Raw genomic sequence first — 26,985 nt, 5'->3', positions numbered from 1 at the left:
AAGACAGGAGAACATGTTCACCCCAGGGAGACAGATGCACAGCAAATCAACAATGTGATTGTATCTCACACCTATCAGATTACAAATCCCAGGTCTCCCAATGCCTGGAGATGGGGCGTGAAGCAATGAGAGATGTCACATGTCATGTGTGATACGTGAAGAAGCAACTCCCTACACACTTTTTGCAGGACAATTTGGCAATATCTGGAAGATATAGAGAAAGGCACACCTCTGTATCAGCATCCCCTTCCAGGGACATACTCTAGAGAGTTTCTCACACCTGTGGGTAGAATTATGCACACTGAGGAAAATTTGAAACCATACTCACCAGTGCTAGGATGAAGGATAAACAACTTGTCATTAAGTAGTAGAATACTATGCAGAAGTTAAGATGTCCTATGCATGGTCTGCCTGTATGTGGACAGATCTTTCAAACACAATATTTGATAAAGACAGACAGGACATGGGAGGAATGGAGAGATACTATTTGGTTGGGACAGAGTTTCAGTTTAGGAAGATGAAAGTTTCAGTTTGGAGATGAATGATCTCTTAAGGTTTCCATTGCTGTAAAGAAACACTATGACCACGGTAACTCTTACAAAGGAAAACATTTAATTCTGGCTGGCTTACCATTCAGAAGTTTAGTTTATTATCATCATGGCAGGAAACATTGTGGCATGCAGGCAGACATGGTGCTGGAAAAGGAGCTGAGAGTTCTACATCTTGATCTACAGGCAGCAGAAGCAAAGTGTAGTGTAGTGTACCCCACATTGGGTGTAGCTTGAACATACGTGACTTCAAAGCCCACTTCCACAGTGACATACTTCCTCTAACAAGGCTACATCCCCTGATAGTGCTACTCCCAATGTCCAAGCATTCAAATACATGAGTCTATGGGGGCTATACCTCCTCAAACTACCACATTCCACTCCCTGGCCCCCATAGGCTTGTAGCCATAACACAATGCAAAATGCATTCAGTTCAACTTCAAAAGTCCCCACAGTCTATTACAGTCTCAAATTTATTCAAGAGTCCAAAAGTTTGAAGTCTTTCGTGAGATTCATGCCATCTCTCGACTGTGATCCTCTGTAAAATCAAAAAGCAGATGACATACTTCCAATATCTAATGGCCCAGGGTATATCTGAGTAATTATGACTATCAGAAAGCATGTGCATTTATTGAGTATATAGTAATAAGAATGTGTGGGATGAATAATAATAACGACAATAAAGAGAGCATGTGACAAAATGCATTGGAGACTTGCTTTTCTGTTCACTGAAAGTTGAACCTTTTCTCTATAATGTCTTTGATGCTGGCTAAACCATAACATTCATTCTAAACTTAAATTAGAATGTATAAATGTGTAGCATAGCCATATAGAAAAATCCTTTCGAAATAAAGACTGCTGGGAAAATAATGTCTCTAAAACTGGCCTGTAGAGTCTGTGCAAAACCATTAATATTATAAAAGTCTTACTCAAGAGTGCTATAAATGGGGGCTGAGAAGATTGCATGGTGGGTCAGATTGCTTGCTGGGATAGCATGTGGACCTGAGATTTCTAGGATTCTGATATCCATAAAAGCTGGGCATGGCCATGCATGTGCATGTGACCATGCATGTGCTGGGGGTCACCAGAGTTTGAAGGATTGAGGAGGCTTTGCTCTAGGTGTGAGACTCTCTCTGAAGGGAATGGGGTGAGGGTGAGATTTGGGCACATTATGCCATCCTCTGACCTCTGCATGGTAGATTTACAGGGTTGGAGGGCAGGTCTGCCCACTACTGCCTGGGCTCAGATACACACGAATGGATGAGTGTGTCCAGTGTGACCACCTGAAGTAGGTGTGCTCTGAAGGAGGGTTAGGCCCATCAGTGACTGCCTCTGGCAGATGTGCTCTGATGGAGGGGTGGATGCAGGGTGATGGGGAGTTGAAAGCAATAGCAGAGAACTCATGGTCTTTTTTTTTTTTTTCAGAGCCTTGCTCCAGAGAATAAAGAGAAGAGCAGGACTGATCCAAGTCTGCCCCATCACAGGTACTGAAACTCTGAGAGTTGGGTGCTTTCTGTTCTCAGAAAGTGGTAGGATGTCTTGGCAGAGAGAAGAACATTTCTCTCCTAGGAGAACTGATCCACCTTACGTTTTGCTAGGTTAGCATGTTATGTCATATGCATGTGTGCCTCTTGGTCACTGCTCAGACTCTCCAAGCCTTCAACTGTCACCCCTCTCATTTTATTCTTTATGAGAGGATGGCCCTTAAGCCTCCATTTTCCTTTAGATGAGTCAAAGACTGGTCAGCATAATCTGTCTTGAGCTTTGTCTCCATAATTAAACTGGAGCTGTTGAAAGTCCACACAGACTTTAATGACAAGTTTGAGGGCCATGGGAATCACCACAGCTCCACCCTCAGCCTCAGTAATAGTAGCTCTCCATACCCAGCACCTGTTGTGGCCCAAAGCAGAGGAGTAGGTCATACAGACATGAGAGCTCATTTAAGTCACCCAAGCAAGGTGACTGAAGTTGAAGAGAGTTCGGTGGAGTGGTTTACTTAGACTCACTCTGCTCTCCAGACTCAAAGAAGGTCATGGCCAGAAGCATTTCTTTTGTGTTTTTATTCAATCTACTTTCAGGTGCCAAGTAGCCATGACATTATACACTGTGGGTCACCCACCAACATTCTCTGAGTTTAACTCACAGTTAAGTAGTAACTTTAACTCTGGCATCTTCTGTATGCACAGGATGGTGCACAATGCTGATAACCCCAACATCTTCTGTAAGATGTCACACAGTAGTCATATAGGGTTGCACACAGCCATCAGTGCCCCAACATCTTCTATCTTCATCTTCAAGAAAAGACAAAATTAGCTTTCCAGGGTGATCAAACTTGCCCGGGCCTTGTCTAGTTGATACCAGTTGGCCTGACCTAGGTCCTAGTACTACCCATAGACCAGTTCTTCTGGTGTAGGAGATGACATGAATAAACCACAAGTTCAGTTCCAGTATGGACCAGTTGGTGGGTGACTGATAAGGGCAAGGATCATTTTTCCATAGAAAATGAGAGGCTCTGCACATCATTAAAAAATGATAGAGACCTGGGAAGAGCTAGTGCCATGCACTGGATCTAGTGTGCATAGGGAACCTCCCAGAAAGCACCAAAAATGCAGAGTCCTGCCCTCAGACTTCTGGAAGAGTTCATAGGATCCAGTGTTGTAAGTAGCCCTGTGATATAAATGTTCCTGGTGATATAAATACCCCCTGGTGATAACCATGATGGCACCTTGAGTTATGGAGAGGACCAGCATTCTGTCCTGCTGTTGGGGGATGCTGGAGATACAAGTAGACTCCATCCAGCTTGATTGAGTTTACTCTTCAGACCACCTCTGGGGATGGTGGTCAGGGTTAGTCCAAGAAAGCGTTTCCTTTTCCTCTCTGCCTTAGGCTTTGGGTTTCTTTCCAGGATCCACATCCCATCCTGTGTATTTAGGTAGATGATATAAAACATCGCAATACAGCTTTGCCTACTCTTTCTCTCTTTAAAGTTCTCAACAAGCATCCTTGGGAAGGCGGGACTCACCACCACACTGCTGTAAGGAAGGCAGGGTAAATTCCTGCCAGCTAGGGATAATGCTCTCACCAGCTGACTTTTCTGCAGTTTCCTCTGTCTGCTTACAAAGGAACTGCCAGTTAGAGACTGACAGTGGTTGGAAAGAGCTAAGCCACCATCTGGTGGGGGCTTAGTGCTTCTCCAAGTGTCTAGCACTACACCTGGTTCCCTTGGGCAGGACCCAGTAAAGAGAAAGACATAAAGACATTGGCCCTGCCCACTACCATCCACTTAGGGAGACCAGAATAACCCACATGCAACCGTGGGGAACAGACAAGACAGGCTTATAATTAAATGCTAATTTGAAGGTCTAGAAGTGATGTTGGGATCCAAAGCGGAAGGAATGAGGAGAAGGCTGGAAGAGGCGACAGAGGCTCTTTGGAGAAGGTGGGACCCCGTGGAAGTTTTAAAAGATTGGCAGGTTGGAGCAAGGTAGGGGAATTTGGGGCCAGGACAACATCAGTCCTTCACTGCCTACCTCTTGTCTAAGAGCTGTACTGTGGCACCATTTGTGTTGGGGTCTGTGATGTCAGGGTAGGTAAGCTCCTTAGCTGTTGAAAGGGACTATATATTTACCAAGACTCCAAACTGGTAACAGCAGTTTCCAGAAATTTTCTTTGGATAACAATTAGTTTGGAAGGTCTGGTTCTTTTCTTCTTTTTCTTCTTTTCATATATATGTGTGCTTGTGCATGTATATGCAAGTGTGTGTGTGTGTGTGTGTGTGTGTGTGTGTGTGTGTGTGTGTGTGTGTATTTAATGGAAAGGAGTCTGCAAGTCAACAACTCAGTTGCTCATTGTCCTCCTGATGGGGACAGGACTATGGAGGGGAAGGAATGAAGATTCACTGTTGAGAAACAGTCAGGGGTAGGCTTGGAATCCTCTCCAAAGAGAGGGGTAGACCTTGTCTTCAAGGCAGGAAGCCTCAGGCAGGTAGCAAGTCTATGTTGTTAGACTAAGGGGCTTTTGGCTGAACTTCAAGGAGAGGAGGCAGACTGGGTGAGAGAAAAGGGAAGGCTCTTGTTGCTATAGACGTCAACAGCCAGGGAATGGTGCGAGGGACAGTGTGGGGTGGGAAATGGCGTCATAGTAGTGGGTATGACCAAATGTACTATGTCTCACGGGCAGAGCCCAAGACAGTGTCAATTTTTGAAAGAGTTCTCAGGAAGGAAAGTCAACAAATGAGTTTTTTTCTCCCTCACTGTGTCCTGTTCCTGCAGCATCTCTTATCCTTTGATGATCTAATAATGACAGCTGCTCATGTCCAGCTTCCCTGACAAAATTAAAGGTAGACGTCCTGGCTGGTTTTATGTCAACTTGACACAAGCTAGAGTCATCTGAAAGGAGGGAACCTCAATTGAGGAAATGGCTCCATAAGATCCAGGTGAAACATTTTCTTAATTACTGAGTGATGGTGGGTGGGGCCATCTCTGGGCTGGTGGTCCTGGGTTCTATAAGAAGTCAGGCAGAGCGAGCCATGGGGGGGTGGGGGGGGTTAGTAAGCAGTATCCCTCTGTGGCCTCTGCATCAGCTCCTGACTCCGGGTTCCTGTCCTGTTTGAGTTCCTGTTCTGACTTCCTTCCATGATGAACAGAAATGTGGAAGTGTAAGTTAAACAAGCCCTGTTTTTCCAAGCTTGGTTTTTTGGTCATGGTGTTTCATTGCTGCAATAGAAACCCTAAGACAATAGAATTTTTGTGACTTTTTTTTAATGCAGTAATCTACAAAAGTTTCAAACTCCCTCCTCCTCAGTAGCTGCTTAGGAACACACACACACACACACACACACACACACACACACACAAGAACAGCCAAGAAAGGAGACAATTGACAATATCCCTGTTGATTCTTTTCTTTCTTTCTCTTTGTCTTTCTTTCTTTTTTTTTTTTTTTGTTTGTTTTTTGTTTTTTGTTTTTTGTTTTTTGTTTTTCTAGACAGGGCTTCTCTGTGTAGCCCTGGCTGTCCTGGAACTCACTCTGTAGACCAGGCTGGCCTCGAACTCAGAAATCCGCCTGCCTCTGCCTCCCAAGTGCTGGGATTAAAGGCCTGCGCCACCACCCGGCATGATTCTTTTCTTTATACTTGGGTTTTTTCATTCACATAGCAAATACTTCCTGGCCCTGGAATGTGTGCTTCTTACTCAGCCTGGACCAGGAAAACTTTTGAGGCCCAGAAGGCTGATGAACACAGCTGTTCTGTGAGCCCTTTTGTTGGTTTGAGGACTCTGGGCCTTGTGTTGGTTTGAGGACTCTGGGTCAGTACCTTCTGGTGTCCTCAGGGAGGTACTTTTCTATCCATCAGACAGGCCTGTCCTCATACATGGAATTCCTCCAGGATAAGCAGAGGTATTGAGCATGAGAGAACCAGGAACCCACACCAAGCTCCCTGATTAGGATGTTCACCTGTGGCGACCTAGGGAGACTGGGAATGGAACCTGTTCGTGTCTGTGGTTGACAGAATGGTTACTGGGCTCCAAACAGGAGCCACATACTGTTGATAGACAAAGCTGAGTGACTCAGGGATGACACTGTTTCAGTGCAGCAAGGGCCAAATGAAATTGAGAACTGGCCCAAAGTCATTGCTCGTCATTTCTGAGTGCCGCAGATCACTGGTGAGTTTGCTGTGCTGGATGCCTGTGTGCCTGCACGCATGGCCAGACATTGCACCCGAAAGGAGATTCTGACAGAGAAGAGGTGCATGTGCCATGTGGAGAACCAGACAAAAGTCTGAGACTCACTGTGGCTTTTGAGAAGTTCATTTGTAGGAATGGTCTAGCCAATGGTCCTTGCCTCAAAGCGCTGTCTGGTTCTGTCAGTGTGTTTTGCAACTGGGACTCAGGGGTGAGGTGGGTGGGATTTCATAACAAATATCTCACGCCTGGAGGTGTAGGTTTGAATCCTGACATTATTTCAGTTAGTGGTCCGTTACGCCAGTGTACAGAGGCCAAGCCGAGGATCTGGTGTGGGTGTGAAGCTGGTTCTGCCCTTGGCATCTGGAAGCATAGGAGTCCCGTAAACTCATGTCCTGCCCCCATACCACAGAGCATGTTGTAATGGCGCAAGTAAGCTAATAAACCTCATTTTAGTATGAAATACGGCATGCACACAAAAAGAACCTGTGAGACTAGAGACGCAGGCAGGCAAATAAATGGTTAGTTAGCCTGCAGTGTGACCCCATTAAAGTAGCTGCCCTTCCCACCTGGAGGAATAAAGGCAAAGGCAGAGAATGGAGAACGTTTGCCCTGTGGGTCTTCAAACCGCTCACACAGCACATTTAAAATGCATTCATCCCCCCAGTTGGAAATGAAGATTTTTCAAGCAAATCCATCAAAAATCAATGTGACAAATACTGAAACGGAGGGTCAGGATCCCCAAGAGTTCAAGGAAGCATCAGACACTGACAGCAAATGCAAGGTACTTTCCCTGCCTTGGACCACAGTACTTAACTTTTATGCTGATTACACAATTATTATTCAATGTTATTTAACACCTGGAAAGTTGATTTGACCTGTTCAGACGGCAGACAGTGGGATGGGCTGGGTCAGAAGAGCTCAAAGTCTTAAATGGGCTTTCAAGCTGCTGCCTTAGAGGTAATAGAGGGAGGTAATAAGGAAGAATAAACAAACAACTAACTTAATAAAAACAACCAACAGAAAGGGCTAGAAACCCAATGGGCTCCTACATAGAGTTCAGCAGGCAATAAGGATAACTATTTCTAGCGGGGGGGGGGGGGGGGGGGAAGCCAAGAAGATAAGCACCAGGTAGGCTGCACCTGTCTTTCTTAGGTAACCTCTGAAGAATGCAATCACTGGTTCCTGTTTATCCACACCTCCAGCTCTGCGCTCCCCCCTGTGGAGCCTCTCCGCCCAGCCTCGCAACCTTTATTTTACTTTCTGGCAGTCTACAGAGGCTGCTCAAACCTGAGCTGTGTGTGTGTGCACGCACGGGCACTCCGCTGTCACTTGCCACTTTGAGATCTTCCCCTATGACCTTGCTTATTTCTCCACACGTTCTCTTGCTTTCTAAAAGGATTGAACTTAAGCCAGGCCCAGAATGACAAATGCCATTCTGCAAATCAGGAATTGAATCCTCCCTTCTCATTGTTAACCATGCCTGTCGAGGTGGGAGTAAATGTGGATAAAGGGAAGGGGTAGGAATGACAATAGAATACATTACACATTAACTGTAAGGGGGATCTTGGAGGCAAAAGGGTGGGTAGGGGGCACTGGAGCATGGGGCATGGAAATGGGAGGGAGGGGTACAAGAATCAGTTACAAAAAAAATGCATGTTTGCAAATGCTATCAGAGAACCAGTTACTTGTAAGCCAATTAAATAAATAAATGAATATATTCTAAAAATAAAGCTGCAAACTTCCTTGTATACTTAGATCACAGGTATAGTCCTGTGTGCTCTTTGTTGTCTTCAGAATGTTTGGTTGGGGCAGAAGATTGCACTTTGGGCCTAGCGTCTCCCTGCCTGGTCTGCCCTCACCCCCACCTCCTCCCCACCAGTCCCCACCTCCGCATCCTGTCCTGTCCTGGGTCCCACCGCTTGCACAGATGGGTGTAGGCGGAGGCGGAGCCAGGCGCTGCTGGCAGGACTGGGGCCTTTGGGGGAAGGGTGGGGGAGAAGAGGGCTCCCAGCTGCAAGGCAGGTGCTGCTGTCACCAGAGGCGTGGGTGCAGCCAGAAGACAGCCTTGCATGCCCCACCAAGGTCCCTTAACCCCATGTCCCTACTCCCTTCCCTCTCTGAGCCTCAGCCACCTGCCTAGGAGCAGTTTCCACGCCTGGAGGGCGTGCCAGGGCTGAGTCTGGACAAGAGCTGGCTGGGTGGACCCTTCCACTCACTCCCCCACGACGCCAGCACTGCGCCAAGAGCTGTTGATTCAGGTGACCTGCTCTAAGAGTCCTGTCAATTCCGAGCCCACATTCTACAAACTGGACAGATTGGAGGCCCTCGGCGCTGAATTGTACAATCACACTGTAGGCCATGCTGCTGCTCCAGGGCCTGGCTAAGACACTCTAGGGTAACAGGTGTCCTTGGCTGGACACCATCTTCAGTCTTGCCTGACAGTGTCCACAGTGCATCTAAGCCCCTAGGATTTTTGAGTCCCTCATGCCCTTTGGTGCTGGAGAGCAACTTGCGCCACGCCTATCTCTCTAAGCCAGATCTCTGGAGCCAGCAAGGGAACTGGGTCCGAGTTTGAGCTTCCAGGTTGAAGTTTAGATACCTGAGCCTCTATCTGAGGGGCTGCTCCTCACAACTGCCTTCCCGAAACAGTATCCTCCCTTCTTTCTGGGCGTCCAGTGGGTGGTGGGTTACCTGTGAAAGGCAGAGTGAAGAGGGCACCCTGAACTTGCCTGCCTCCTGCACAGGGTACCGAAAGCCTTTGAAGGGCTTCATGCGGGGCCGGTTGGAGATGCGTAGGCCCGGAGCCCCTGCAAGCACGCGCTTTGTTTTCGTTCTCTTGGTCGCCTTCATCAAGATACAACATTCTTCGACATTTCCTGCTCAGAAATCTTTGAATCGCGGTTCTTTGTCCTGACAGCAGGTGCAGACAACCGAGCTCTAAGAAGGCGCGCTTTTAGACGCCCGCGGGTTACTCAGTCTCAAACCACAGAAGATTGTATGCTTCTTCAGGGAGATCCAGTGATGTGGGATCGAGTCAAGTCCAGAATGCCCCCTGACATCTCCATGTTCAAGTGTCAGAGTGTCTGTCTTGTTCAGAAGCCAGGAAGCCAAGTTCTAGGTCCTCAACAGACAGGCATCAGCCTGCTTGCCATTCTGTTCCTTGCTTTGACTTCTAGAACTGAGCAGTGCACCCTCACTGTCCCTGTTAGGAGCAGTGGGGATTGTGCATTTGAGGATAAGTGAAAACGTTAAATTGCTGGGGATCGGAGGAGAGTAGGAAGATTTTCCCATCAACCTCATGAATTCTTCCTGAGTGCTGTAAATGGACAGATCTTGGAAGGACAGTCTTACTTTCTGTCTTGGTAATCCATCCTTGCGCATTTTCAAACAGGAGATCGTGGCTGGGGATGTGCTGTTAGTCCAGCTTGTGATGAATGAGGTACCAGGGTGGTGGTGGTCCCCTCTCACTGGTAATGGTTTGCAGCAAGACGCATCCAGACTTCCGCCAGTGGCCTTTCCTTCTTAGGCACTGGCCTACAGATGCCACAGCTGATGCCCACAGGATATTGGGCTCAACAGGTTTCATCCTGAAATTTTTATAAGACAATGCTGGACTGAGGGGGACATTAAAGCCATTAACTCCTGTGGTTTTCATAAAGGAAGTGCCCCACTTCCTCTGCCACAGCCCCAGTGGCTCTGGATGAAGACAGATTACAATCCTCACGCATCTTAACAATGAACACCACGGTTTCCTCTTTGCATGTGCCTGGCATCGTGCCACATGGAATGGAGGAGAGCCTGAGTCACAAACCTCAGGGACTTCAGGGCCATGCAATTTCATTCTTTTTGTGCCTTAGTTTCCCTCCTTTTGTCTAGTAGGGGCGGTGAATAAGAGTAACAGCTGTATAGAATCTATGAGGAAGAAATGAATCGTAAATCTCTTCAGAATAGAGCCTGGTACCAGTCAGTATGGAAGTGGGGCTCCTGGCTGTTTATCTTATGATTGGGTCATTTGACTGAGCAATGTTGATCTCAATCCAGCTATTGGTGTGTTACTAAAAGTTTTCTTTTTCTTTCTTTTAACAAGATGGAAAGATGGGAAAAGAGAGAAAGATGGAGAAAGAGAGGGGGAGGGACAGTGAAAAGAGGCTGTGGGAAGGAGAATATAACTAGGAGAATAATAGTCTACTAGTGACTTCTAAGCCAAGGAGAAGCCATTGGCTAAAGTGGGCTCCAGGGTTCCTAACTCCTTAGTGGGTCCACACTGGAATGACCAACTGCTTTTAACTAGTGTGACATAGTGAGACTGAGGTCTGGAGGAAACTGGATTGGTGCCGGACGACTGTCAAGTCTTGCACTGGCATAACCTCTACTGAAGGCTTGGGTTGTGGTTTAGTCAGTGCTTCCTGCTTCAACTTTATATAAAATGCAATTTTAGGTTATCCATCAAACTGCCACTAAGAACTTAGGACTACTGAAACATAAGAAAGCTAGCTGCGTTGTCTGCTCAGTCTGAGCATCTGAACGCGGCATGACTCAAAGAGAAGTCTCTGAAATACCGAGCTGAAGCCAGGGCTGCACAAAGGTTTGTGGAATACTCTAACCAATGTGGGTGCTGGCTGGCAAGTCAGGCTGGGAAGCAGCCAGCAGGAAATATGCATGCAGCCCCACAAGGCTGCACCTGCCTGTCCTTGGAACGCCTCCTGCAGTTGAAAGCATCTCAGGTCAGGTCCTTTCCGAAATTCCTTCCCAGGAAGGCCCCCTGAAGGTTCTTCTGAACTGAGAGCTTTAAGGAGTGGGCTTGGGACTATGCATTGACTCCAGGCGGTGACTGGGGAGAGCTGTGCAAAGCCCTTGTCCGTGTAGCATCTGTCTTGAGCTATAACTCATCGCAACTGTGCTACAGGCTGGGTCCAGGTGAGACTGAAGTGGTCTGGGTTGTTTTTCTGGAAATGGAAATGGCACCTGCTGAGTCATCCAAACTCTTACCAGATGGCTTTTGTTAGCAACCATTTGTATTTCCTAGGCCCCCCGGTTTTTTTTTTTTTTTTTTTTTTTTTTTAATAAATGTCAATCTTTCTTAACCCCTTCTTCTCCACAGAACCTGTGTGGTCATCTCCTCACTGACAGTGTATGAGTGTGAGAGCTGGCAGCCTCTGAAGGTCAGGTGGCAGTCTTATGATGCTTCAGGAGTATCTGACAGTGATACAAAGAGTCAGATTTTAAGGGTAGTTGCTGCTTATGCCATGACAATTAGACTCGATTTCTTGTAAGCTCTTCCTCTTCTTCTTCTTCCTCCTCTTCCTCCTCTTCCTCCTCCTCCTATCTGCCATCTTCATAGCAACCCAGCAGAACAAATGCTGCTTTGCCCTATGTAGATAACACAGCTGATAGGGGAGAAGTTCATTTGGATACAGCTCAACCCTTGTAGAAAATACTGACAGTCCACTCATGGGCACAGTGGTTTGGTCTTGTTGCTCTCTTTTTTTTTTGAAACCCAGTCTCACACAAGCCACAGGCTGGCCCGGTACTTTATAAGTAGCTAAGGATAACCTTGAACTGTTGATTCTTCTGTCTCTACCCACCACGTCCTGGGCCTGTCCTTTCATGTCCAGACATTTGCAGCCAGTGTTCTATCTGTGATGGGTGATAGCTCTATTTCTTTAGTATCCATTGCTTGCCATGCCTTTCCTGTGAGTCTCGAATTCGTGTCTGGGTCAGTGTGGGGCTGAAGGGTGACAACAGGACATGCCATGTTAAAGGAGGCCAGGTAACAGGCCCAGTGAGGGGTTTTCTTTATCTTGGTAAGGGTGAATGATATTTGACCTATTGCATTTTACAGCTTGTGGGGTTGAGGATGGTGTGGGGAGGTGGACTGGACAGAAGAGCTGAAGGAGTCTTTGCTTCAGGTCTGGAGAATAGCTAATCCTGAGGTAGGCTGTGTTCTCTGTTCCCGATGGATTAAACAAAAGTTCCAGAGCCCCAGAGAATCATACACAAACACACACACACACACACACACACACACACACACACACACACACACACACAGAGAGAGAGAAACAGAGAGAGACAGAGACAGAGAGACACAGAGAGAGACAGAGACGGAGACAGAGAGACAGAGAGATCTGAGGGTGCCTAGGTCTTCACATGGTATGCTTGTTTGGAAAGTCAAGAGGGCTCCTACTGACCCCCCCCCCCCCCCGTGTTAGGTTGTTAGAAAAGCAACCCTAATTTTCAGTGTCTATGTCCCAGGACTGGAGTAGAATGCAGAACATGAGTGGTCACTATTTGACTCAATGAACTAAGACCAAGCCACAGGTGATGCCAGTGATACAAGAATGATGGTCAGTGAGATAGAAAAAACTTATGGAGCAACAGAATTGGACGTAGGGGCAGGCAATAGGGTTCAGCAGGTAAAGTGCTTGCCATGCAGGCCTGGTGACCTGAGTTCTATCCCTGGAACCCATGTGGAAGTAGAAGGACCCAGCTCCAATAAAGGTGGCCTCTGACTTCCACATGTGAACCATGGCACGTGACCCCACACCAAAATTCATACAACAATAATTTTAGAAACGGACAAAGGACTGCCCATAGCTGGCTTGTTGACCTGTACACAAGTTTAAGACAATAAAGGGAATTTGTTATGAGGGGTGTGTGTCACGTTGGTCTGTGAAAACGGAAGGCATTTTTCACCTACGAAATTAGGCCAGCGGTGTGACTTGGGAAGTCAGGGTTGGTTCATTTAAAATAGATGCCAGATTGGAAGAAAGGTATCTAATATTATAGAGCAGTGGTCCCCAAGCATGGCAATAGAATCATCTGGGAGACTTAAAAGCTTCCGGATGCTCAGACTATGCCTCAAATATCATCTCCCTCAGGGAAGAGACCGGCTATCAGTGGTTCCAACAAGACCACAGGGGACTCCAGTTAAAAACACAAAAATTGGATCCTGAGCTGCAGGAAGGGATTGTACCTCCACCCTCATGTAGCCAGAACTTGGCTCAGCACTTAAAAAAAAAATGATATCCTTTGAAAATTTAATCAATAATAATTTTAAAGCCACCATGTATAAGTATAAACTAGCCTAATTGGCAAGCCCTAGACCACACACACACACAGACAACATATAGGAAATACTATCTTACAAAGTAAGGTGGATGTGTTTGAGAAACATCTGAGGTAGGTCTCTGACCTCTGCATACATGTATGTATACACCACACACACACACACACACACACACACACACACACGCACGCACGCGCACACACACACACACACACACACACACACACTGGTAGAGTGGAGTGGGGAAAGAATGTTCTTCAAGACCAGCTTAGTGTTGTTCATTACTAAGGAAACCCAGTGTTTTGTACCCTCCTAGGCTGGATTTCACGCCCTGCTGGAGCTGCTTCTGTGCTTAGGAGGGCAATGAATTTTACAGCAGAGCAGAGTGGAGGTGGGGGTACCACTCACTCCAAAACCCTGTCAGATGCCACAGGTGTGGCAGGCCAAATCTTTTAATACCATTTCCACTCCTGGGAATTAAATTCATTCTCTGTGAGCAGGGATTCATAAATCCTGGCCCTGCCTCTGAACAGCAGTGTGATTTCACCAGGGTGATAAATTGCTCCTATCAAAACAGACATCGAATCTCCCAGGGACATAATGGGCTCCCACGGTACAAAGTGTCACGTCTTAAGTGCCTGTGATCAAGCCTGGTGCTGAAGAATCAAGTCTTGGGAAATCAATGATAGTATTTTTTTTTTCTTTGAGCCTCTCTCAAGTTGAGAGAGGTAGAGAAGAGTGGATGACCAGGATGTGATTGAATTAGGAAAAAAAAAAATCTATCATAAAAATGTTCTCCCGAGCGAGCCCATCAGCTGTGGGTTATAGGGTGAGGCTGGGGTTTGGATGGTTGGAGGAGAAGTGTGGGGCTAGCTTTTACAGTCTCCCTGGCTAAATGTGAAATGTGGGTGGGTGAGGAAGTGTGCTGTCAGGGAAGGTGATTTATGGGCCCAGTGGTTCTCCCTGACTGAGAAACTTGCCTGCTTACCAGCCCAGATTGCCTGCTGTTCCCCCAGAGCTGAGGGGCAGAGGCAGAATCCCCCTGACAGAAATGCAACTGTCACCTGGGAAGAGAAACCCATTAAGCCATCAGCAGCTCTCAGCCTTTTATCTTTAATCATGCCCCACCCACCCACCCCCAAATTCCTGACCCCTTGCACTGACCTACAAGTCAATGGAGGTGTGGACACCAGGGTCCCGTACTCTGTCAATTCTTGTGTCTCACTTAGACTCTTGACTTTGCAGAAAAGGACACAGCACCTTTCCCCGAATCATATTGGATCTGGCTCAGAGTCTGCGTTGGGTGCATTCTTTAGGACCTGACTGACTTGTCACCTCTCTCAGAAACCTTCCTGGATGCTGACTGTGGCTCTCCCAGCTCTCATGGGAGTAGATGACAATCCTTCTGATGTATAGATGGGTAATATCCTTACATGCATTCACTCAACAAACGTTTATCAAGTTCTAGTTCAAGCTCAAGTTCTTGTTGCTTTGCCACATGTGTGAGAGTCAAGGCAGGTCTTGTTCTAGGAGATTCCCAGGTACAATTGCACTGTGAGCCTCAGGGAACCTGGGTTCTGACCCCTGTTTTCTGAAAGCCATGGGGGAGTGGAAGAGCACAGAGAGAAGGGTTTAGTGGTGGGGGTCAGCTCTCCTGGTGTTCGCTCTCCTGGTGTTTGCTCTTTATTGGTGGACTGACAACACTGGGTAGATACTTCATGTTTTGAGAGTTGTATGAATTGGAGTAATCTAAAACAACAACTGGTGCTCAGAAATATCCTTTGTACTTTAGAAATCCTTATAAGAAAGAAAGGAAACCGTCATTCCACCATTTGGAATAACCATCACGAACGGTGAACTTCTGTAATTAAACTTCTCTTGTGCATATAGTCCCCCGAGAGACCATGAGTAGCTTCTGTTTTGTTTTTCATTTAATTCCCATAGGTTATGCTTTTTTTCCCCCAAAAGTTCTTCTTCCTCTTTAGCCTGAATTTGATGGTTTAGAGCAATGATTGTGGTCATTATTGTTATTACTCTTATTGCTATGGAGCATTTATCAAATATTTACGAATTGCTGGGCACTGGGCCAGGTGGTTTAGAGTGGAGGTCTTTAAATCCCTGTTGAACAGATGAGGTAGGTCCTGTGATCCCAATTTTCAGATGCAGAGGCTGACAGTGCTTAAGCAAATGACTGCAGGTCACAACCTTGAACGTTGTCCCTGTGGTGAACCCAGATGTCCAGGGATTCCTGGCAACCTGTGGCTGCACTCACCCCAGAGTGTCCTCAGTTTAAAATTCATGCTAAAAGTTTATAATACTCTGCTCTCATTTTTGCTGGATCAAATCCTTAGAGGTGGAATCACAACGTGGAGGACTCAGCTAACTTTCACACCTATGCTGCCAAGCCACTATTCTTGCAACTAGAGGCTGCAACAGAAGTGTACCTGGATATTGTAGATAAAAGTATGCGAGGGTATTCAGAGGAAGAGAACCAAAGGTAGATATTCTGGGAGGGATTGAGGGTAGAAGGTGTGGGGTGGGTGTGAGGAGGCAACTCATGAAGGGTGGCTCCACTTCTGAAGCCCCAGTTAGCCCAGAGACTGTCCTCAGTCTCTAGAGTACTGATATATCCATCCATAGCAGGCAGAAATGATGACCTTCTAGGTTCTGGGTTGGCGGTGCTATAGAACGAAGAGTTAGTCATGTCAAACAATTGCTACCCTTCCATTTCCCTTGGGGGAAAGAAAAAAAAAATACCACCCACAAAAAGCATGCCTCTGTTGTCTTCGTCTGCTAATCCCAGCCCAAGGCTTGTGCCAACTTTTCCCATGTAAAGATGTTAGATGAAATTCCAGTGCCATCAAATGAGACCTTTCTTCTCCCACCTGCACATTATGACTCTAATAAACTCGTTATCAGCTCGTGAAAAATGATGGCAAACAGCTGACTGAAGGATCTGATAAGTCAGCAGTAAAGATTAACAGTTCTTTTCGGAGAAAGCCGTGAAGAGGGTTCCCTATTTAAAACAATTGTGGCATGCGAATTCGCAGCACTTAAATCATTATCGGCAATTAGTCCTTGTCAAAAAGGTTGCAGCTGGCTCCAATTACAGGTAAGATTTTTTATAATTTGAACTTAGTGCATCTGAGAAGTCCGACTTGGAGGAACACTTTCAAGAGAGACTTGTGAATTGATAAAAAACTTCGAGGCATTTCAGAATTTAAATGTTCATTATCTCCAGAGCCACGCTTTGTTATTGACATCTTATTGAAAATAAGTTTCTAGAACACTTCCCATAAACATCATCCTTCAGCTGTCTGTATTCTAACAGAAAAATTAATGCTGATTTTAAAAACGTTTTTAAAAGTAATATGCATCAAACAAAAAGAGGAACAAAGAAGGGTATCGAATAAAAACAGTTGGATATCCCCGCCCTCCAGTGTCCATAAAGATAAGCACTTTTGTTAGATTCTTCTAGGAGATACCATCATCACTTTGCCTAGAATTGTTTTTGCTTTACAGTCTTGATGTGTTTGAATTCTTCATTGAATTTCTAAGCTGGGCATTGTGTCACATACCTTTAATCCTAGCATTGGGGAGACAGAAGCAGGTGGATATCTGAGTTCAAGCCAGCCTGATTTATAGAGAGAGTTCCAGGACAGCCAGGGCTACACAGAGAAACCCAATCTCCCAAAACAAAAACAAGCAAATAATAATAATAATAATAAAAAGAACTTAGAGTCTACCTGCCTTCCTCATCTCTTTTGTGTGTGTTGATTATATACTTAAAAAAAAAATTCATTGGTAGCCTTACAGATTTAAGTGATATATATATATATCAATGGTATATATATATATACCATTGATTTAAATCTGCTGTAAGGTCAATTAAACATTCTCCTACCCAAGATGTGTTGAATTACAGCGTTTTATCACAGCACTGGAAATCCCAAGGCACTAATGCACCATTTGTAGAAGCGACAATGCATCTTTTATACTCCCCAGGTTCTCAGTCACACACTCTGTGGGCCTGTCTTGAAGATATCCTTCCATGGTCCTTAGCTTTCCCTGGGACTCTGCCCACAGCTGTGTAGGCCCACTGCAGAGCTGGCAGCCTCAGCTCTCTATGATCAGTCTCCTGCTTGGCTCACTGTGAGTTCAACCTTATGGTGAGACAGGTCTCTTACTAAAGTCAGAGCTCACAGATTCCATTAGACTTCCTATCCATCAAGCCTCTAGCTATCTAACGCTCTCTTTTAGAGTATGCTGCTGTTTTTTTTGTTTGTTTGTTTGTTTTTTTTTAAAGATTTATTTATTTATATTATGTATGTGAGTACACTGTCACTTTCTTCAAACACACCAGAAGAGGGAATTAGATCTTATTACAGATGGTTGTGAGCCACCATGTGGTTGCTGGGAATTGAACTCAGGACCTCTGGAAGAGCAGTCAGTGCCCTTAACCACTGGGCCATCTCTCCAGCTCCCTATGCTGCTGTTTTGATTCCCTATCTTGATTCATGCTTTAGTTATTTGTCCCATTTCTGTGACAAAATACCCATCAGAAACAGCTTGGGCTAGGGTTTACTTTGAGATCCAGTCCATCGTAGTGGGGAAGGCATGGCAGCAGGAGCAGGAGGCAGCTGGTCACATGGTATCCACAGACAGGAAGTAGAGATGAGCACTGGCGCTCAGCTCACACTCTCCTTTATATTCAGTCTGAAATCCTACCCCATGGAAGATGCTGCCCATAATTAGGATCTGTCCTATTTCAATTAATCCAATCTTGAAACTCCTTCATAGGCAAGGTGATGTTAGATTCTATCAGGTTGACAATGCCGCCCATCACACTGTGAGTGTGTGTGTGTGTGTGTGGTTGGTGGGTGAGGTGGGAGCATTTTAGTGGCTTTGTCTTTTCCCCTTGGGCTATTCTTGCCACCTGCTCCAAGGACTTAGATCATACATTATGACAAATCCCCAAGTCTCTCTTTTTTTTTTTTTTTTTTGCAGCTGAGGGAATGTCCACTGTGGGTCTGGGGACCAATGGGAGGCATTCTGAGCCAGACATAGCCAGGCCTTTCTTTAAATCAATCCCCACATTCTTCCACCTTAGCTGGGGACTCAGTCACCAGTGACATCACGTAATGTCTCAGGTCTTGAGCTACTGGTGTCCTCTCAGATCCTGTGCCTGGCAGTCCTCAAACCGCCCACATCACCCCTTTCTTCAGGATACCAGCATCTGCTTAACTGACTGTGGAAGATCACTGAAAACCATCACTATATACCCTTACTGTGGTCTAGGGGATCACTCCTTTGGGGACTCCTCTCTCACTCAGCAGATTCTGTGTCTGAAAACTGCCCAGGTCTAGGCACCAGGTCCAGAGCTGATGTTTGACTTTTTATTGGGCAGGTTCTTTAGCCTCTTGACCATTTTCCCTCTTGGAAAAAATATTTTGGGGTATGTATATTTGAACAGTGCCTTCTCTGGCTGCCCAGATCATAGTCCTGGGTATGCCTATGGGTTGTTCCTCCTTGGAGGGCTTTTGGCTCCCTGCTCATTAAAATGGTACCCACCTCAATTTTAAGAAAATGTGACACTGGCTTCCATTAGGGAGTCTCTTGTTTTGTAATGCCAGATGGTCACCACTGGTGGTGTCTTTTTGAGCAGGGGAGGCTTCTTCACCAAGTTCACAATTGGAGTGGCTTAGGGATAATACTGAAGGACACACTTGGTGTCTGGGAAGGTGAATCTGAATTTGCTACACAACGGTCATTGCTGGGTAAAATGGCACGTGCCTGTGATCCTCATGCTGGCGGACTCCCTGGGGCTTGATGGTTAACAGTCTAAACAGGTCAGTGAGCTCCAAGTTCAGTGAGAGACTCTGACTCAAAAATAAGGTGGAGAACAATTGATTAAGAAAGATACCTGAGGTCAGCCCCTGGCCTCCACACTTGTGCATATGCACACTGCCACACACGTAGGTGCCCCGTTCTCATACACAAAGAGCACGTGTTGTTTTCTGACCTTCAGTTTTCACCTACAGTGAATGTCTGCCCTGGAGTGCTATGAACCCAGGTCCTTTCTTCTTCTATTGTCTAGATGGCTTCCTGGTTTCTACCTTATCCACTGGACTTCATTGCTCTCAGCACCTCCCCAATTCTTTGTCAGAATTAAATACCCAGTGTCATGCAGGAGGCCTGCATTGATCAAGTCTCCCTGCTTCAACCCTATGATCTTCCCCTCTTGACCCAGCGCCCTCAGAGGTCCCACCTGGTCTGGATGTTGCTCATCTTCTCAGCCAGGCCTTCCTTGAAATATATCTCTCTCTTGAAGTTTCTCTCTCTCTCCTTCTCTCTCTCTTCCTTTGTAGGAGGTCCCAAATCAACAATTGTTCACCCTAATTTGGTGGTTAGAAATGTAAAATAAAATAAATTCCAAGTTTTCCTTTCCCAGCCCTAGCTTCCAGAATGGCAACTCTGAGACTAATTATTTATTATTAAGTGCCTAGGCCATAAGCTTTGGCTCATTCCTTGACTAGCTCATAATTTCTTTAACCCATTCAAATTATTCTATGTCTTTCACTTGGTTAGCTACCTCTCCTTCAGTCCCAGCCCACCTTTTCCTTAGCATCTTCCTCAGGGTCTCTCTCAGCGTCTCCCTTGAATCTCTCCCGGCATCTCCCCCTATGTTTCCTTTCACTCTCTTATTATTTCCCAGAACCCTCTCTCTTCCTGCCAGTGTCTTACCTTCTACTTCCTGCCTCAGCTCATTGGCCATTGGCTTTTGTATTGGGAGGTGCTGCTTATAAGAGATTCTCTGTACATAGAAACTCTTGGTCTTTCTTAAATTTTCTAGTGGATGACCCACTCTTGTCCTTAGAATGACCTTTTTCCAGCTCTTCACTAATGCCCAGGGTCTTGTTCTCTGCAGTGTGTGTGCTTCCTCCTGTCTCTGGGATCTGCTTGCTCCATTACTGGGAAGTACTAACATTTGCCCTCTGCAGCCAGATGAGGGTGTCCAGCATGGCATCTATGCTAGCTCTGGGGACTTTGCTGGCCTTGCCCTACATGCAATGGCACTGAGATGGCAATTTCTACTTGTTTCCAAAAGGGTGGTGCTGGATACCTTAGAACTGTGGAAAAGAGGCCTCTTCTCAGATCTATTCTGGTAAAGAGAGCAGGACCCGTGGGCATGCTGTGAAACCCACATAGGTCTGTGGAGAGCTGGCGGTATCTCTTGCTTGCCCTGCTGAAGGGAGGACCTGGCTGAGATGCAGCAGATGTGGAGAGCTGAGGTTTAGAAGATCACTAGCCAGGAGAGGGGATCCTCCTAAGACTCTCGAATGCACTGTTTGAAACGACAGAAGTGGCTACACAGTTAAATGGAGATAAAGACACAAGTCAAAGAGCCTACTAAATTGATATAGACTTCTTGTCTCATAGCAATTGACATTTATTCAAGAGATTTTAGAAAGCATACAATCTTTATTTCTAACCAACAAGTCAATGAATAAGGCTGCACTACCCTCTAACCATGTGGTTGTAAGACATCTTCATATTTCTCTTCTGTTTCTCTCCATACCATCCATTCTACATGGTTCTCCCCTTCTCTTCCCCCTTCCTCCCCTCTCTCCTCTCTCTCCATCTTCTTTCTTCTTCCCTCTCTTTCCTTACCCCCTCTAATTCTCCTCATCCCCTTTTCACAACTTTCTGTATTTTCTCCCTTCCTTCTTTCCTCGCCTTCCCCCATGCTCTTCTTCTTTTTTTTTTTTTTCCAGTATTTGTTAATTCCTCACCCTATGGCAGGCTTTAGTTTAAGGAGCACACAGCAGGGAGGGGCCATTTTGTCTCTTCAGTATGGGGTTTCTTGGCAGAGGTTGAGATTTCCAGGTGTGCCCTGTCACATGCCTCTCTGTACCTCTAGGCTTCTTCGAGGGTCTCCCTGGTGCAAGACCAACAGGCTTCAAGGTCTCTGGATGCTTGCTCTGAGATGTGTGTCTGTAGACAACTTGGGTTGCTTTGAAAGCATCACAGTGTGCGCTTTTATAAACTAAGACCCTATGGCAGAGGTTCTCAATCTGTGGGTCTCGATCTCTTTTGGGACAGACTGGCCCTTTCATGGGGGTAGCCTACAGCCATCAGAAAACACAGACAATTACATTAGGATTCATAACAGTAGCAAAATTACAGATAAGGAGTAGAAATGAAAAAATTGTAATGGTCGGGAGGTCACCACAACATGAAGAACTGTATTAAACATAGCTTTAGGAATGTTGAGAGCCACTGGCCAGTGAGGTCACGGATGGTCTAATGCTCACTGAGATGTCGTTACATTATTCACAACATGCATATTTACATTAATTTTAAGAATACTAGTTAGTATTTTAGAGTGTGTTGTTGAACAAGTAGAGTGTAAATGAAACAAATGTGAATTGAGATTTGGATACGTGTTCCTGTGTCTCAGTGATTTCCAGTATGCTGAGGCATTGTGGGTATGAAATGTTACCAACTACATATGCTTCTTCACATTTAAAAGATGCTTCATTATAGAAAACTCATACTTTTAGCTTTATCCTTTCTGCAGGAAATCACAGAGAAGCAGGCAAGGGAGCTGTTTCTATGCAAAAGTCAATGCATATAGTAATTAATCTTTTGTTTGCCTGAAACTTTCACACTCGCGATGTTTAACTTCTACATCCACACTCCTGTTCCTTTGTCACGGAACAGTGGTGGTGCCACAGTTAATTAGGCAGCCTACGTGCAAGTTTGGGAGACAGTCTGGCTGCCCCCTTCTTTTAAGTGTTCATTGGAAGCAGAATTCCTGTTTCCATTCATTCTGGCCTCACAATGTGGGGCTCAAGCACATCTTCACTTTCTCTTCAGCCTTGGTCCTGTGTCTAAACACCACAGTGTAGGCATGGGACCCTTCAAGATTCCTAAGGTCAGGATTGATATTTGTAACAGTCATGTAGGGCCAGATTTTAAAATGACAACAACAGACAACAGAAGTGTTGTCCAAAGAGCCTCCCGTGGGAGCATTGGTCTGGCCACATGGCTCAAAAATGACCCAGCAATATCCGAGGCATTTGCTACTCTCCCCTGCATCTCCCGAAGATTTATTTTGGAGCACATTCCTTTAATTAAGTTTGCTCAGCTCTAGGAAGCAGACAAGCTTGATTAGCATCCTTGGGAAAGTAGTGACCCAAGCAAGGACCAAGGTTCCTCCCCAGAGTGTTTGACTCATGGCAAGATGGGAGCCTCACATCCAGTATTTGATGTGGGTTGTATATGTGGGGCTCTGCTGTAAACTCAAATACAAAACCAAAACCAACAAAGCAACACCCCCTACCCCCAACCAAAAGAACAGACAATTAACAGAGAGAATGAGTAAAAAAGAGGTGTATGTATCCTATCCAGTGGGCTGGGATTTTACTTTAACTTGATTGACTTCCCCATAAGGACTACAGTTTTTCCTTTCTGAAGACGCAGTCTGCTTTGGTGTCAGTGACTCCAGCGCAATGGTGAAAGAGGCTGGATGTTGTTGGTCATGAGAGCAAACAGTTAAAGATAAATTGTTAAGGGCTGGCATAACACTTTCCCTAACATGCAGAAAGTCCTAGAGCATCAACCTTCCAGATGCTGTGACCCTTTTACACACTTCCTCATGTTGTGGTGACCTCCCCCAACCATAAAATTAGTTTCATTGCTACCTCATAACCATAATTTTTGCTACTGCTGTGAATCATAGTGTAAATATCAGTGTTCTCTGAAGGTCTTAAGTGACCCCCATGAAAAAGTCATTTGACTTTAAAGGGGTCACAACCCAATGGTAAGCACCACAAAACTGGGCATGGTAGTACATGATCATAATTGCAATGACTGGGAGGTGGAGGCAGAAGGATGAGAAGTTCGTGTTCATCTTCTTCTACCTAGAAAGTCTGAGGCCAGCCTGGGCTACATGAGACCCTGTTTTTTTTTAAAAAAAATAATAATAATAATAAAAAGATTTAAGTTCCTATTGCTGTCTTAATAAATCCTTCACCTTGGTAGCTAAAGTCTTCAGTTGGTTGGTTACTCTGTCTCAGTTCTAAACACCAAAAGTCTGTAGCAAGTGCCAGTTACTTGAAGTCAGGGTATCAGGAGCTGCATGTTTTCAGGAGACTCTTGGTGAGACTCCTTCCCAGACTCCTCCTCCTTCTGGTGGCAGCTGTCCAAAGACAGTGGCCAAGATGAGCACAATGTCTGGTGGTTGATGTGAATTAAATGTGTAGTGATGTGTTTTGTGGTGCTAAACAAAAGCAAAAACAAACAAACAAACAAACAAACAAACAAACAAACGTGATACCCATGGGGCTAGGAATTGGGCATAGATGCATTTTGGGGGTGGAGAATTATTTTGCCTACTGAAAATGGCTCACACTGTTGGTGTTGACTGTCAGTCAAGAGTGATGAGGAGCTTATGGCCTTTATTACAGTTAATGCTTTTATTCTGGTGGATGTTGGACACTAAAGCAGAGCTGTCAGCAGGGACCCTCCTTATAGCGTCTGTGTTCCGAGCAACACTGTCTGTATCTACTGCAGTAACTCTGTGCTCTGATGGATATCAGCTCTTACAGGTGGTTTTTGAAAGGTCGTCTGCCTCGCTGTTGTTTGCTGATGGATGGATGATGGTCTTTGGTGGATGCTATTTCTGAGTTTCTCTCTTTTACCTGTTTGCATATCTTTGGGCCATGGATTGATTATGTGTTGTTCTGTCTTCTTTAACACTTCCGGGTCTTTGGGAATTTGGAATGATCAAAGGCTAGCCCCATTTTGGGAGCCTCTTAGCTTCATGTCAGCTGTTCCTTTGGGATGTTTTAGGATTCATCCACTTGGGAGCTACGTGCCTAGTCCTCTGCTTGCTGGGACCCTTGCCATGGAAGTCCTTGAGGTTCTCCTACTTGAATCTCTCCTGACTCTGCTGTCTTCTTCCCATTTTCTTCTGTCTTATGGAGTCTAGGAAGCCTTTGTCTATACCAATGTGGTTGTATTCCTGGCTTTTAAACCACACTGTGTTCCGTAAGATCCCAAAGTGTAGTTTTGTGGATAAAATACAAACACTTGCTCCTTTCTCTCTATCTTCCTGAGGTACCAGTCCTGCTGGGAGACATGGCTGCCTCCATTTTGAGCCACTTGGATCAGAAGAGCTTTATGAGGAATGCCATTGGAAGCCACTGTGGTTAAACAGAAGTATGGGGACAGGAAGTCTCCCTGGCCATCATGTTGATCTTGACTGTATATTTCAGGAGTCCCAACATGACCTCTTCCCACGAATCTGATTGCATCATCTGCTATCAAATATCCACAGCTGAGCCACTCAGGCCAAAGGAAACCCTTCAGTGTTTGGCATGTGACTTTCTGTTATCTCCACCTGGAAGTTCTGTCTATCTATACCCTCATCTTTCTTTCACAGGGACTAGCCCGAGTTTCTTTGCTTTTGAAAAGAAATTCAGTATTTATCTCGAAACTGCCATCAGGATGGTAGAAATCAACAGAAGACCTAAAAGGCAATATGCGTCTCATAGTTACATAAAAATGATGGGAAGCTTCTATGGGGAAGAAGGTTAAGGCTTCAGGAATGGAGGGAGAGATGGCATTTGGGCATTGAAATAGTGACTTTGTGAAGTTAGTGCTCTTTCCAAATAATTGTCACAGCAAATGCAATGTAAATCCAAGTCATTCAGAATATGGAATCCCCAAACCACCACTGAAGTGTTACATACAAAGACAAAGTGGGGAGAGCCAACGAGATGATAGAGCAGGAGGATGGGAGAGGTCTTCACACCACAGCTTCAACCTTAAGTTCACAAAACAAGATGCTGTTTGACAGAGTGGTGTAGAAAAGCTGGACAGGTAAATGAAACCTGAAGGAAAGGGATATGAAGGGTCAGCAAAGGAAACGCTTAAGGGGCCAGCACAGGAGTTCTGACTTGAGGGGCATGGTGGCACATGCCTATAATCCCAACAATCAAGAGGCAGAGGCACGTGAATTTGAAAAATGAATTAAAGGCTAGTCCATGTAGCAAGAAAAGCAAATAAAAACAAAACAAAACCCCACCAACCAAACAAAAATTTCTAATCATTCATCACCATCTTCCCTTTGAAAGATACCATCACAATGAACTCAATCATACACAACAACTATTCCAGAGGGATTTTGTGCTAGATCTAAACACAGTACTGTAGAACCTGACCAAAACAAAACGAAACAAAACCCATGAAGAGAGTTTTATCACATAGGTAAATATCAAAGATAGTCATGGTCATGGTCAAGAATAACCCCTTCGTGACCATTGAGGTTATAAGCTGCTAAGTTTAACTAGTATTAAACATTCTTAAGACTCAACACATGGAAGAAGCTGCAGGTTGAGGAGCTAGCTAGCTAGCTAGCTAGATAGATAGATAGAGACAGAGAGAGACAGAGAGACAGAGACAGAGAGACACAGAGAGACATAGAGAGGCAGAGAGAGACAGAGACACAGAGAGACAGAGATATAGAGAGGCAGAGAGACAGAGACACAGAGAGACACACAGAGAGATATAGAGAGGCAGAGAGACAGAGAGAGACAGAGAGACAGAGACACAGAGAGACAGAGATATAGAGAGGCAGAGAGACAGAGAGAGACAGAGAGAGACAGAGAGAGACAGAGAGAGACAGAGACACAGAGAGACACAGAGAGACAGAGATATAGAGAGGCAGAGAGACAGAGACAGAGAGAGAGACTGAGACACAGAGAGACACAGAGAGACAGAGATATAGAGAGGCAGAAGACAGAGACACAGAGAGACAGACAGAAATGGGTAAAGGACATGAAGAATTGGGTAGATAGAAAACAAAATGTCTAATGATATAGACACTGGTGTTCAAAGTACTAGGAAAGTAAGCTATCAAGATTAAACATAATGGCAGAAGTTGACAAAAATTTAGGTATAATGGTTTCAAGTTAAGGTGGGGAGATTTGGAGCCTCATCAGCCATTCTCTAGTAATGAAAAATGCGCATGCTTGATAATGACTCTGCAGTACCATTTCTAGGAATATAGTTTGGGAAAACACTGCTCCACGTGCATAAAGACACAGGGATGGAGAATTGATTGCAATATTATTGCAATAAAAAGTTCTTTTCATGGTGTGCATGTGAATGTGTATGTGTGTGTGTGTGTGTGTGTGGTGGTGGTGGTGTTCTCAACCAGATGTAAATATGCAGTTAGTAAAAGACTTTAGTAGCTTATGAAATGGGGACATCTCATAACTAAAGTTGCAAGCAGACAAGAGAGAAAGTTGAACAAGATGCAACAAAGCCCACAAAGAACAGTGTTCTATTGTTTATGGAGACAGATGTGTGCATGTGGTCATGTGGAGAGCTGTTACCCAGAGACAAGTTGGGGTGACTGGATGGAGAGGGGTCTCTACTCATGTATATGTAACTCTTCCTGTCTTCCTCTTTTTCTCTTCTCTCCTTCTCTTCCTTTAATAAAAACGTTATGCATATTATTTTTATAGTGAAAACCTAAATGCATAAAAAATTCAAATCTGAACAAAATATTGGCAGTTGCTAATTTGGGGTGTTGAGAATTTGGGTGTAGTATATGTCCATCCTACCCTGAACACACTCCATCCGTTGTCATCTAATCTCTGAAGCTTATCAG

The 26,985-nt window shown here is 45.2% G+C and overlaps 1 long non-coding RNA gene across 1 annotated transcript; it reads left to right on the top strand.

Moving 5' to 3' along the window:
* The first annotated feature begins 1,980 nt into the window (after positions 1–1,980).
* On the top strand, positions 1,981–26,822 carry LOC143443966 (uncharacterized). The gene is made up of 2 exons (XR_013113424.1): positions 1,981–2,032; positions 24,426–26,822. It is a non-coding gene; the product is annotated as an uncharacterized LOC143443966 (long non-coding RNA).
* The last annotated feature ends 163 nt before the right edge of the window (positions 26,823–26,985 follow it).

This window comes from Arvicanthis niloticus, chromosome 11, assembly GCF_011762505.2.
Source record: "Arvicanthis niloticus isolate mArvNil1 chromosome 11, mArvNil1.pat.X, whole genome shotgun sequence".
In the NCBI taxonomy this organism is placed as follows: Eukaryota; Metazoa; Chordata; class Mammalia; order Rodentia; family Muridae; genus Arvicanthis; species Arvicanthis niloticus.
This window is presented reverse-complemented; position numbering and strand designations above follow the sequence as displayed.